This window comes from Amblyomma americanum, chromosome 6, assembly GCF_052857255.1.
Source record: "Amblyomma americanum isolate KBUSLIRL-KWMA chromosome 6, ASM5285725v1, whole genome shotgun sequence".
NCBI classification, from domain to species: Eukaryota; Metazoa; Arthropoda; class Arachnida; order Ixodida; family Ixodidae; genus Amblyomma; species Amblyomma americanum.
Window position 1 is genome coordinate 121964360 of NC_135502.1, and position 12113 is coordinate 121976472.

Here is a 12113-nt window from a genome sequence, read left to right on the forward strand (position 1 = left end):
TTAAGCGATTTATTAATCTAAGTATTATTATCCCACTGATAAGCATAACACATAAAAAAAATTAATGTTCCCCTATGCACCTTGGTTTCGGTGACTGTTGGCTCCCTTCATAAATTTCTCAAACGGGCCCCTCATTTCATTTAACTTGTCTGCTAATAGCTTAACGAGGGTCTTGGTTCTGGCAGTCTTGATGCCATAGGTAGCATAAGAGGGCTCTCGCACAGTTTCCGCCCTCGCCGTTAGATGACGTTCTACGTCACGCTCGCGGTATTACAGGACGTTATACGTCCGCCGCCATGGTCGAGGGTGGCGCTGGTTAACACTCTCAACGCTCGCTTACACCCAGTAAACATAAATACCCACGAGAGCAGCAGATTGGAGAGCCGTCGCCGTAGCTCCGTTGGTAAAAGCACCGGACGCGATATTCGGAGGTGCGGGTTCGGATCCCACCGGTGGCATGGTTGTTTTTCTGCTGCTTTATAAGTAATTTTGTTGAAGCGATTTATTAATCTAAGTATTATTATCCCACTGATAAGCGTAACACATAAAAAAATTAACGTTCCCCTATGCACCTTGGTTTCGGGGACTGTTGGCTCCCTTCATACATTTGTCAAACGGGCCCCTCATTTCATTTAACTTGTCTGCTAATAGCTTAACGAGGGTCTCGGTTCTGGCAGTCTTGATGCCATAGCTAGCATAAGAGGGTTCTCGCACAGTTTCCGCCCTCGCCGTTAGATGACGTTCTACGTCACGCTCGCGGTATTACAGGACGTGCTACGTCCGCCGCTATGGTCGAGGGTGGCGCTGGTGAACACTCTAAAGGCTCGCTTACACCCAGTAAACAAAAATACCGACGAGAGCAGCAGATTGGACAGCCGTCGCCGTAGCTCAGTTGGTAAGAGCACCGGACGCGTTATTCGGAGGTCGTGGGTTCGGATCCCACCGGCGGCATTTTTGTTTTTTCTGCTGCTTTATAAGTAATTTTCTTTAAGCGACTTATTAATCTAACTATTGTTATCCCACTGATAAGCATAACACATAAAAAAAAATTAAAGTTCCCCTATGCACCTTGGTTTCGGTGACTGTGTGCTCCCTTCATACATTTGAACGGGCCCCTCATTTCATTTAACTTGTCTGCTAACAGCTTAACGAGGGTCTCGGTTCTGGCAGTCTTGATGCCATAGCTAGCATAAGAGGGTTCTCGCACAGATTCCGCCCTCGCCGTTAGATGACGTTCTACCTCACGCTCGCGGTATTACAGGACGTTCTACGTCCGCCGCCATGGTCGAGGGTGGCGCTGGTGAACACTCTCAACGCTCGCTTACACCCAGTAAACATAAATACCCACGAGAGCAGCAGATTGGACAGCCGTCGCCGTAGTTCAGTTGGTAAGAGCACCGGACGCGATATTCGGAGGTCGTGGGTTCGGATCCCACCGGCGGCATGGTTGTTTTTCTGCTGCTTTATAAGTAATTTTCTTTCAACGATTTATTAATCTAAGTAATATTATCCCACTGATAAGCATAACACATAAAGAAAATTAACGTTCCCCTATGCACCTTGGTTTCTTTGACTGTAGGCTCCCTTCATAAATTTGTCAAACGGGCCCCTCATTTCATTTAACTTGTCTGCTAATAGCTTAACGAGGGTCTCGGTTCTGGCAGTCTTGATTCCATAGGTAGCATAAGAGGGCTCTCGCACAGTTTCCGCCCTCGCCGTTAGATGACGTTCTACGTCACGCTCGCGGTATTACAGGACGTGCTACGTCCGCTGCTATGGTCGAGGGTGGCGCTGGTGAACACTCTCAAGGCTCGCTTGCACCCAGTAAACATAAATACCCACGAGAGCAGCAGATTGGGCAGCCGTCGCCGTAGCTCAGTTGGTAAGAGCACCGGACGCGATATTCGGAGGTCGTGGGTTCGGATCCCACCGTCGGCATGGTTGTTTTTCTGCTGCTTTATAAGTAATTTTCTTTCAGCGTTTTATTAATCTAAGTATTATTATCCCACTGATAAGCATAACACATAAAGAAAATTAACGTTCCCCTATGCACCTTGGTTTCTTTGACTGTTGGCTCCGTTCATAAATTTGTCAAACGGGCCCCTCATTTCATTTAACTTGTCTGCTAATAGCTTAACGAGGGTCTCGGTTCAGGCAGTCTTGATGCCATAGGTAGCTTAAGAGGGCTCTCGCACAGTTTCCGCCCTCGCCGTTAGATGACGTTCTACGTCACGCCAGCGGTGTTACAGGACGTGCTACGTCTGCCGCTATGGTCGAGGGTGGTGCTTGTGAACACTCTCAAGGCTCGCTATCACCCAGTAAACATAGATACCCACGAGAGCAGCAGATTGGACAGCCGTCGCCGTAGCTCAGTTGGTAAGAGCACCGGACGCGATATTCGGAGGTCGTGTGTTCGGATCCCACCGGCGGCATGGTTTTTTCTGCTGCTTTATAAGTAATTTTCTTTAAGCGATTTATTAATCTAAGTATTATTATCCCACTGATAAGCATAACACATAAAAAAAAATTAAGGCTCCCCTATGCACCTTGGTTTCGGTGACTGTTGGCTCCCTTCATAAATTTGTCAAACGGGCCCCTCATTTTATTTAACTTGTCTGCTAATAGCTTAACGAGGGTCTCGGTTCTGGCAGTCTTGATGCCATAGGTAGCATAAGAGGGCTCTCGCACAGTTTCCGCCCTCGCCTTTAGATGACGTTCTACGTCACGCTCGCGGTATTACAGGACGTGCTACGTCCGCCGGTATGGTCGAGGGTGGCGCTGGTGAACACTCTCAAGGCTCGCTTACACCCAGTAAACATAAATACCCACGAGAGCAGCAGATTGGACAGCCGTCGCCGTAGCTCAGTTGGTAATAGCACCGGATGCGATATTCGGAGGTCGTGGGTTCGGATCCCACCGGCGGCATGGTTGGTTTTCTGCTGCTTTATAAGTAATTTTCTTTAAGCGATTTATTAATCTAAGTATTATTATCCCACTGATAAGCATAACACATAAAAAAAATTAACCTTCCCCTATGCACCTTGGTTTCGGTGACTGTTGGCTCCCTTAATACATTTGTCAAACGGGCCCCTCATTTCATTTAACTTGTCTGCTAATAGCTTAACGAGGGTCTCGGTTCTGGCAGTCTTGATGCCATAGCTAGCATAAGAGGGTTCTCGCACAGTTTCCGCCCTCGCCGTTATATGACGTTCTACCTCACGCTCGCGGTATTACAGGACGTGCTACGTCCGCCGCTCTGGTCGAGGGTAGCGCTGGGGAACACTCTCAAGGCTCGCTTACACCCAGTAAACATAAATACCCAAGAGAGCAGCAGATTGGACAGCCGTCGCCGTAGCTCAGTTGGTAAGAGCACCGGACGCGATATTCGGAGGTCGTGGGTTCGGATCCCACCGTCAGCATGGTTGTTTTTCTGCTGCTTTATAAGTAATTTTCTTTAAGCGATTTATTAATCAAAGTATTATTATCCCACTGATAAGCATAACACATAAAAAAAAATTAACGTTCCCCTATGCACCTTGGTTTCGGTGACTGCTGGCTCCCTTCATAAATTTGTCAAACGGGCCCCTCATTTCATTTAACTTGTCTGCTAATAGCTTAACGAGGGTCTCGGTTCAGGCAGTCTTAATGCCATAGGTAGCATAAGAGGGCTCTCGCACAGTTTCCGCCCTCGCCGTTAGATGACGTTCTACGGCACGCTCGCGGTATTACAGGACGTGCTACGTCCGCCGCTATGGTCGAGGGTAGCGCTGGGGAACACTCTCAAGGCTCGCTTACACCCAGTAAACATAAATACCCACGAGAGCAGCAGATTGGACAACCGTCGCCGTAGCTCAGTTGGTAAGAGCACCGGACGCGATATTCGGAGGTCGTGGGTTCGGATCCCACCGGCGGCATGGTTGTTTTTCTGCTGCTTTATAAGTAATTTTCTTTAAACGATTTATTAATCTAAGTATTATTATCCCACTGATAAGCATAACACATAAAAAAAATTAAGGCTCCCCTATGCACCTTGGTTTCGGTGACTGTTGGCTCCCTTCATACATTTGTCAAACGGGCCCCTCATTTTATTTAACTTGTCTGCTAATAGCTTAACGAGGGTCTCGGTTCTGGCAGTCTTGATGCCATAGCTAGCATAAGAGGGTTCTCGCACAGTTTCCGCCCTCGCCATTAGATGATGTTCTACCTCACGCTCGCGGTATTACAGGACGTGCTACGTTCGCCGCTATGGTCGAGGGTTGCCTGTTGAACACTCTCAAGGCTCGCTTACACCCAGTAAACATAAATACCCACGAGAGCAGCAGATTGGACAGCCGTCGCCGTAGCTCAGTTGGTAAGAGCACCGGACGCGATATTCGGAGGTCGTGGGTTCGGATCCCACCGTCGGCATGGTTGTTTTTCTGCTGCTTTATAAGTAATTTTCTTTAAGCGATTTATTAATCTAAGTATTATTATCCCACTGATAAGCATAACACATAAAAAAATTAACCTTCCCCTATGCACCTTGGTTTCGGTGACTGTTGGCTCCCTTCATAAATTTCTCAAACAGGCCCCTCATTCCATTTAACTTGTCTGCAAATAGCTTAACGAGGGTCTCGGTTCTGGCAGTCTTGATGCCATAGGTAGCATAACAGGGCTCTCGCAGCTTCCGTCTCGCCGTTAGATGACGTTCTACGTCACGCTCGCGGTATTACAGGACGTTCTACGTCCGCCGGCATGGTCGAGGGTGGCGCTGGTGAACACTCTCAACGCTCGCTTACACCCAGTAAACATAAATACCCACGAGAGCAGCAGATTGGACAGCCGTCGCCGTAGCTCAGTTGGTAAGAGCACCGGACGCGATATTCGGAGGTCGTGGGTTCGGATCCCACCGGCGGCATGGTTGTTTTTCTGATGCTTTATAAGTAATTTTCTTTCAGCGATTTATTAATCTAAGTATTATTATACCACTGATAAGCATAACACATAAAGAAAATTAACGTTCCCCTATGCACCTTGGTTTCTTTGACTGTTGGCTCCCTTCATAAATTTGTCAAACGGGCCCCTCATTTCATTTAACTTGTCTGCTAATAGCTTAACGAGGGTCTCGGTTCTGGCAGTCTTGATTCCATAGGTAGCATAAGAGGGCTCTCGCACAGTTTCCGCCCTCGCCGTTAGATGACGTTCTACGGCACGCTCGCGGTATTACAGGACGTGCTACGTCCTCCGCTATGGTCGAGGGTAGCGCTGGGGAACACTCTCAAGGCTCGCTTACACCCAGTAAACATAAATACCCACGAGAGCAGCAGATTGGACAGCCGTCGCCGTAGCTCAGTTGGTAAGAGCACCGGACGCGATATTCGGAGGTCGTGGGTTCGGATCCCACCGGCGGCATGGTTGTTTTTCTGCTGCTTTATAAGTAATTTTCTTTAAACGATTTATAAATCTAAGTATTATTATCCCACTGATAAGCATAACACATAAAAAAAATTAAGGCTCCCCTATGCACCTTGGTTTCGGTGACTGTTGGCTCCCTTCATACATTTGTCAAACGGGCCCCTCATTTCATTTAACTTGTCTGCTAATAGGTTAACGAGGGTCTCGGTTCTGGCAGTCTTGATGCCATAGGTAGCTTAAGAGGGCTCTCCCACAGTTTCCGCCCTCGTTGTTAGATGACGTTCTACGTCACGCTCGCGGTATTACAGGACGTGATACGTCCGCCGCTATGGTCGAGGGTGGCGCTGGTGAACACTCTCAAGGCTCGCTTACACCCAGTAAACATAAATACCCACGAGAGCAGCAGATTGGACAGCCGTCGCCGTAGCTCAGTTGGTAAGAGCACCGGACGCGTTATTCGGAGGTCGTGGGTTCGGATCCCACCGGCGGCATTGTTGTTTTTTCTGCTGCTTTATAAGTAATTTTCTTTAAGCGACTTATTAATCTAAGTATTATTATCCCACTCATAAGCATAACACATAAAAAAAATTAACTTTCCCCTTTGCACCTTGGTTTCGGTGACTGTTGGCTCCCCTTCATACATTTGTCAAACGGGCCCCTCATTTCATTTAACTTGTCTGCTAATAGCTTAACGAGGGTCTCGGTTCAGGCAGTCTTGATGCCATAGGTAGCCTAAGAGGGCTCTCGCACAGTTTCCGCCCTCGCCGTTAGATGACGTTCTACGTCACGCTCGCGGTGTTACAGGATGTGCTACGTCCGCCGCTATGGTCGAGGGTGGCGCTTGTGAACACTCTCAAGGCTCGCTTACACCCAGTAAACATAAATACCCACGAGTGCAGCAGATTGGACAGCCGTCGCCGTAGCTCAGTTGGTAAGAGCACCGGACGCGTTATTGGGAGGTCGTGGGTTCGGATCCCACCGGCGGCATTGTTGTTTTTTCTGCTGCTTTATAAGTAATTTTCTTTAAGCGACTTATTAATCTAAGTATTATTATCCCACTCATAAGCATAACACATAAAAAAAATTAACGTTCCCCTATGCACCTTGGTTTCGGTGACTGTTGGCTCCCTTCATACATTTGTCAAACGGGCCCCTCATTTCATTTAACTTGTCTGCTAATAGCTTAACGAGGATCTCGGTTCTGGCAGTCTTGATGCCATAGCTAGCATAAGAGGGTTCTCGCACAGTTTCCGCCCTCGCCGTTAGATGATGTTCTACCTCACGCTCGCGGTATTACAGGACGTGCTACGTTCGCCGCTATGATCGAGGGTGGCCTGTTGAACACTCTCAAGGCTCGCTTACACCCAGTAAACATAAATACCCACGAGAGCAGCAGATTGGACAGCCGTCGCCGTAGCTCAGTTGGTAAGAGCACCGGACGCGATATTCGGAGGTCGTGGGTTCGGATCCCACCGTCGGCATGGTTGTTTTTCTGCTGCTTTATAAGTAATTTTCTTTAAGCGATTTATTAATCTAAGTATTATTATCCCACTGATAAGCATAACACATAAAAAAAAATTAACGTTCCCCTATGCACCTTGGGTTTCGGTGACTGTTGGCTCCCTTCATAAATTTGTCAAACGGGCCCCTCATTTCATTTAACTTGTCTGCTAATAGCTTAACGAGGATCTCGGTTCAGGCAGTCTTGATGCCATAGGTAGCATAAGAGGGCTCTCGCACAGTTTCCGCCCTCGCCGTTAGATGACGTTCTACGGCACGCTCGCGGTATTACAGGACGTGCTACGTCCGCCGCTATGGTCGAGGGTGGCGCTGGTGAACACTCTCAAGGCTCGCTTAACCCAGTAAACTTAAATAGCCACGAGAGCAGCAGATTGGACAGCCGTCGCCGTAGCTCAGTTGGTAAGAGCACCGGATGCGATATTCGGAGGTCGTGGGTTCGGATCCCACCGGCGGCATGGTTGTTTTTCTGCTGCTTTATAAGCAATTTTCTTTAAACGATTTATTAATCTAAATATTATTATCCCACTGATAAGCATACCACAAAAAAATTAGCGTTCCTCTATGCGCCTTGGTTTCGGTGACTGTTGGCTCCCTTCATAAATTTGTCAAACGGGCCCCTCATTTCCTTTAACTTGCCTGCTAATAGCGTAACGAGTGTCTCAGTTCTGGCAGTCTTGATGCCATAGGTAGCATAAGAGGGCTCTCGCACTGTTTGCGCCCTCGCCGTTAGATGACGTTCTACGTCACGCTCGCGGTGTTACAGGATGTGCTACGTCCGCCGCTATGGTCGAGGGTGGCGCTTGTGAACACTCTCAAGGCTCGCTTACACCCAGTAAACATAAATACCCACGAGAGCAGCAGATTGGACAGCCGTCGCCGTAGCTCAGTTGGTAAGAGCACCGGACGCGATATTCGGAGGTCGTGGGTTCGGATCCCACCGGCGGCATGGTTGTTTTTCTGCTGCTTTATAAGTAATTTTCTTTAGGCGATTTATTATTCTAAGTATTATTATCCCACTGATAAGCATAACACATAAAAAAATTAACGTTCCCCTATGCACCTTGGTTGCGGTGACTGTTGGCTCCCTTCATAAATTTGTCAAACGGGCGCCTCATTTCATTTAACTTGTCTGCTAATAGCTTAACGAGGGTCTCGGTTCTGGCAGCCTTAATGCCATAGGTAGCATAAGAGGGCTCTCGCACAGTTTCCGCCCTCGCCGTTAGATGACGTTATACGCCACGTTCGCGGTATTACAGGACGTGCTACGTCCGCCGCTATGGTCGAGGGTGGCGCTGGTGAACACTCTCAAGGCTCGCTTACACCCAGTAAACATAAATAGCCACGAGAGCAGCAGATTGGACAGCCGTCGCCGTAGCTCAGTTGGTAAGAGCACCGGACGCGATATTCGGAGGTCGTGGGTTCGGATCCCACCGGCGGCATGGTTGTTTTTCTGCTGCTTTATAAGTAATTTTCTTAAACGATTTATTAATCTAAATATTATTATCCCACTGATAAGCATAACACAAAAAAATTAGCGTTCCTCTATGCACCTTGGTTTCGGTTTCTGTTGGCTCCCTTCATAAATTTGTCAAACGGGCCCCTCATTTCCTTTAACTTGTCTGCTAATAGCTTAACGAGTGTCTCGGTTCTGGCAGTCTTGATGCCATAGGTAGCATAAGAGGGCTCTCGCACAGTTTCCGCCCTCGCCGTTAGATGACGTTCTACGTCACGCTCGCGGTGTTACAGGATGTGCTACGTCCGCCGCTATGGTCGAGGGTGGCGCTTGTGAACACTCTCAAGGCTCGCTTACACCCAGTAAACATAAATACCCACGAGAGCAGCAGATTGGACAGCCGTCGCCGTAGCTCAGTTGGTAAGAGCACCGGACGCGATATTCGGAGGTCGTGGGTTCGGATCCCACCGGCGGCATGGTTGTTTTTCTGCTGCTTTATAAGTAATTTTCTTTAAGCGATTTATTAATCTAAGTATTATTATCCCACTGATAAGCATAACACATAAAAAAAATTAATGTTCCCCTATGCACCTTGGTTTCGGTGACTGTTGGCTCCCTTCATAAATTTCTCAAACGGGCCCCTCATTTCATTTAACTTGTCTGCTAATAGCTTAACGAGGGTCTTGGTTCTGGCAGTCTTGATGCCATAGGTAGCATAAGAGGGCTCTCGCACAGTTTCCGCCCTCGCCGTTAGATGACGTTCTACGTCACGCTCGCGGTATTACAGGACGTTATACGTCCGCCGCCATGGTCGAGGGTGGCGCTGGTTAACACTCTCAACGCTCGCTTACACCCAGTAAACATAAATACCCACGAGAGCAGCAGATTGGAGAGCCGTCGCCGTAGCTCCGTTGGTAAAAGCACCGGACGCGATATTCGGAGGTGCGGGTTCGGATCCCACCGGTGGCATGGTTGTTTTTCTGCTGCTTTATAAGTAATTTTGTTGAAGCGATTTATTAATCTAAGTATTATTATCCCACTGATAAGCGTAACACATAAAAAAATTAACGTTCCCCTATGCACCTTGGTTTCGGGGACTGTTGGCTCCCTTCATACATTTGTCAAACGGGCCCCTCATTTCATTTAACTTGTCTGCTAATAGCTTAACGAGGGTCTCGGTTCTGGCAGTCTTGATGCCATAGCTAGCATAAGAGGGTTCTCGCACAGTTTCCGCCCTCGCCGTTAGATGACGTTCTACGTCACGCTCGCGGTATTACAGGACGTGCTACGTCCGCCGCTATGGTCGAGGGTGGCGCTGGTGAACACTCTAAAGGCTCGCTTACACCCAGTAAACAAAAATACCGACGAGAGCAGCAGATTGGACAGCCGTCGCCGTAGCTCAGTTGGTAAGAGCACCGGACGCGTTATTCGGAGGTCGTGGGTTCGGATCCCACCGGCGGCATTTTTGTTTTTTCTGCTGCTTTATAAGTAATTTTCTTTAAGCGACTTATTAATCTAACTATTGTTATCCCACTGATAAGCATAACACATAAAAAAAAATTAACGTTCCCCTATGCACCTTGGTTTCGGTGACTGTGTGCTCCCTTCATACATTTGTCAAACGGGCCCCTCATTTCATTTAACTTGTCTGCTAACAGCTTAACGAGGGTCTCGGTTCTGGCAGTCTTGATGCCATAGCTAGCATAAGAGGGTTCTCGCACAGATTCCGCCCTCGCCGTTAGATGACGTTCTACCTCACGCTCGCGGTATTACAGGACGTTCTACGTCCGCCGCCATGGTCGAGGGTGGCGCTGGTGAACACTCTCAACGCTCGCTTACACCCAGTAAACATAAATACCCACGAGAGCAGCAGATTGGACAGCCGTCGCCGTAGTTCAGTTGGTAAGAGCACCGGACGCGATATTCGGAGGTCGTGGGTTCGGATCCCACCGGCGGCATGGTTGTTTTTCTGCTGCTTTATAAGTAATTTTCTTTCAACGATTTATTAATCTAAGTAATATTATCCCACTGATAAGCATAACACATAAAGAAAATTAACGTTCCCCTATGCACCTTGGTTTCTTTGACTGTAGGCTCCCTTCATAAATTTGTCAAACGGGCCCCTCATTTCATTTAACTTGTCTGCTAATAGCTTAACGAGGGTCTCGGTTCTGGCAGTCTTGATTCCATAGGTAGCATAAGAGGGCTCTCGCACAGTTTCCGCCCTCGCCGTTAGATGACGTTCTACGTCACGCTCGCGGTATTACAGGACGTGCTACGTCCGCTGCTATGGTCGAGGGTGGCGCTGGTGAACACTCTCAAGGCTCGCTTGCACCCAGTAAACATAAATACCCACGAGAGCAGCAGATTGGGCAGCCGTCGCCGTAGCTCAGTTGGTAAGAGCACCGGACGCGATATTCGGAGGTCGTGGGTTCGGATCCCACCGTCGGCATGGTTGTTTTTCTGCTGCTTTATAAGTAATTTTCTTTCAGCGTTTTATTAATCTAAGTATTATTATCCCACTGATAAGCGTAACACATAAAGAAAATTAACGTTCCCCTATGCACCTTGGTTTCTTTGACTGTTGGCTCCGTTCATAAATTTGTCAAACGGGCCCCTCATTTCATTTAACTTGTCTGCTAATAGCTTAACGAGGGTCTCGGTTCAGGCAGTCTTGATGCCATAGGTAGCTTAAGAGGGCTCTCGCACAGTTTCCGCCCTCGCCGTTAGATGACGTTCTACGTCACGCCCGCGGTGTTACAGGACGTGCTACGTCTGCCGCTATGGTCGAGGGTGGTGCTTGTGAACACTCTCAAGGCTCGCTATCACCCAGTAAACATAGATACCCACGAGAGCAGCAGATTGGACAGCCGTCGCCGTAGCTCAGTTGGTAAGAGCACCGGACGCGATATTCGGAGGTCGTGTGTTCGGATCCCACCGGCGGCATGGTTTTTTCTGCTGCTTTATAAGTAATTTTCTTTAAGCGATTTATTAATCTAAGTATTATTATCCCACTGATAAGCATAACACATAAAAAAAAATTAAGGCTCCCCTATGCACCTTGGTTTCGGTGACTGTTGGCTCCCTTCATAAATTTGTCAAACGGGCCCCTCATTTTATTTAACTTGTCTGCTAATAGCTTAACGAGGGTCTCGGTTCTGGCAGTCTTGATGCCATAGGTAGCATAAGAGGGCTCTCGCACAGTTTTCCGCCCTCGCCTTTAGATGACGTTCTACGTCACGCTCGCGGTATTACAGGACGTGCTACGTCCGCCGGTATGGTCGAGGGTGGCGCTGGTGAACACTCTCAAGGCTCGCTTACACCCAGTAAACATAAATACCCACGAGAGCAGCAGATTGGACAGCCGTCGCCGTAGCTCAGTTGGTAATAGCACCGGATGCGATATTCGGAGGTCGTGGGTTCGGATCCCACCGGCGGCATGGTTGGTTTTCTGCTGCTTTATAAGTAATTTTCTTTAAGCGATTTATTAATCTAAGTATTATTATCCCACTGATAAGCATAACACATAAAAAAAATTAACCTTCCCTATGCACCTTGGTTTCGGTGACTGTTGGCTCCCTTAATACATTTGTCAAACGGGCCCCTCATTTCATTTAACTTGTCTGCTAATAGCTTAACGAGGGTCTCGGTTCTGGCAGTCTTGATGCCATAGCTAGCATAAGAGGGTTCTCGCACAGTTTCCGCCCTCGCCGTTATATGACGTTCTACCTCACGCTCGCGGTAT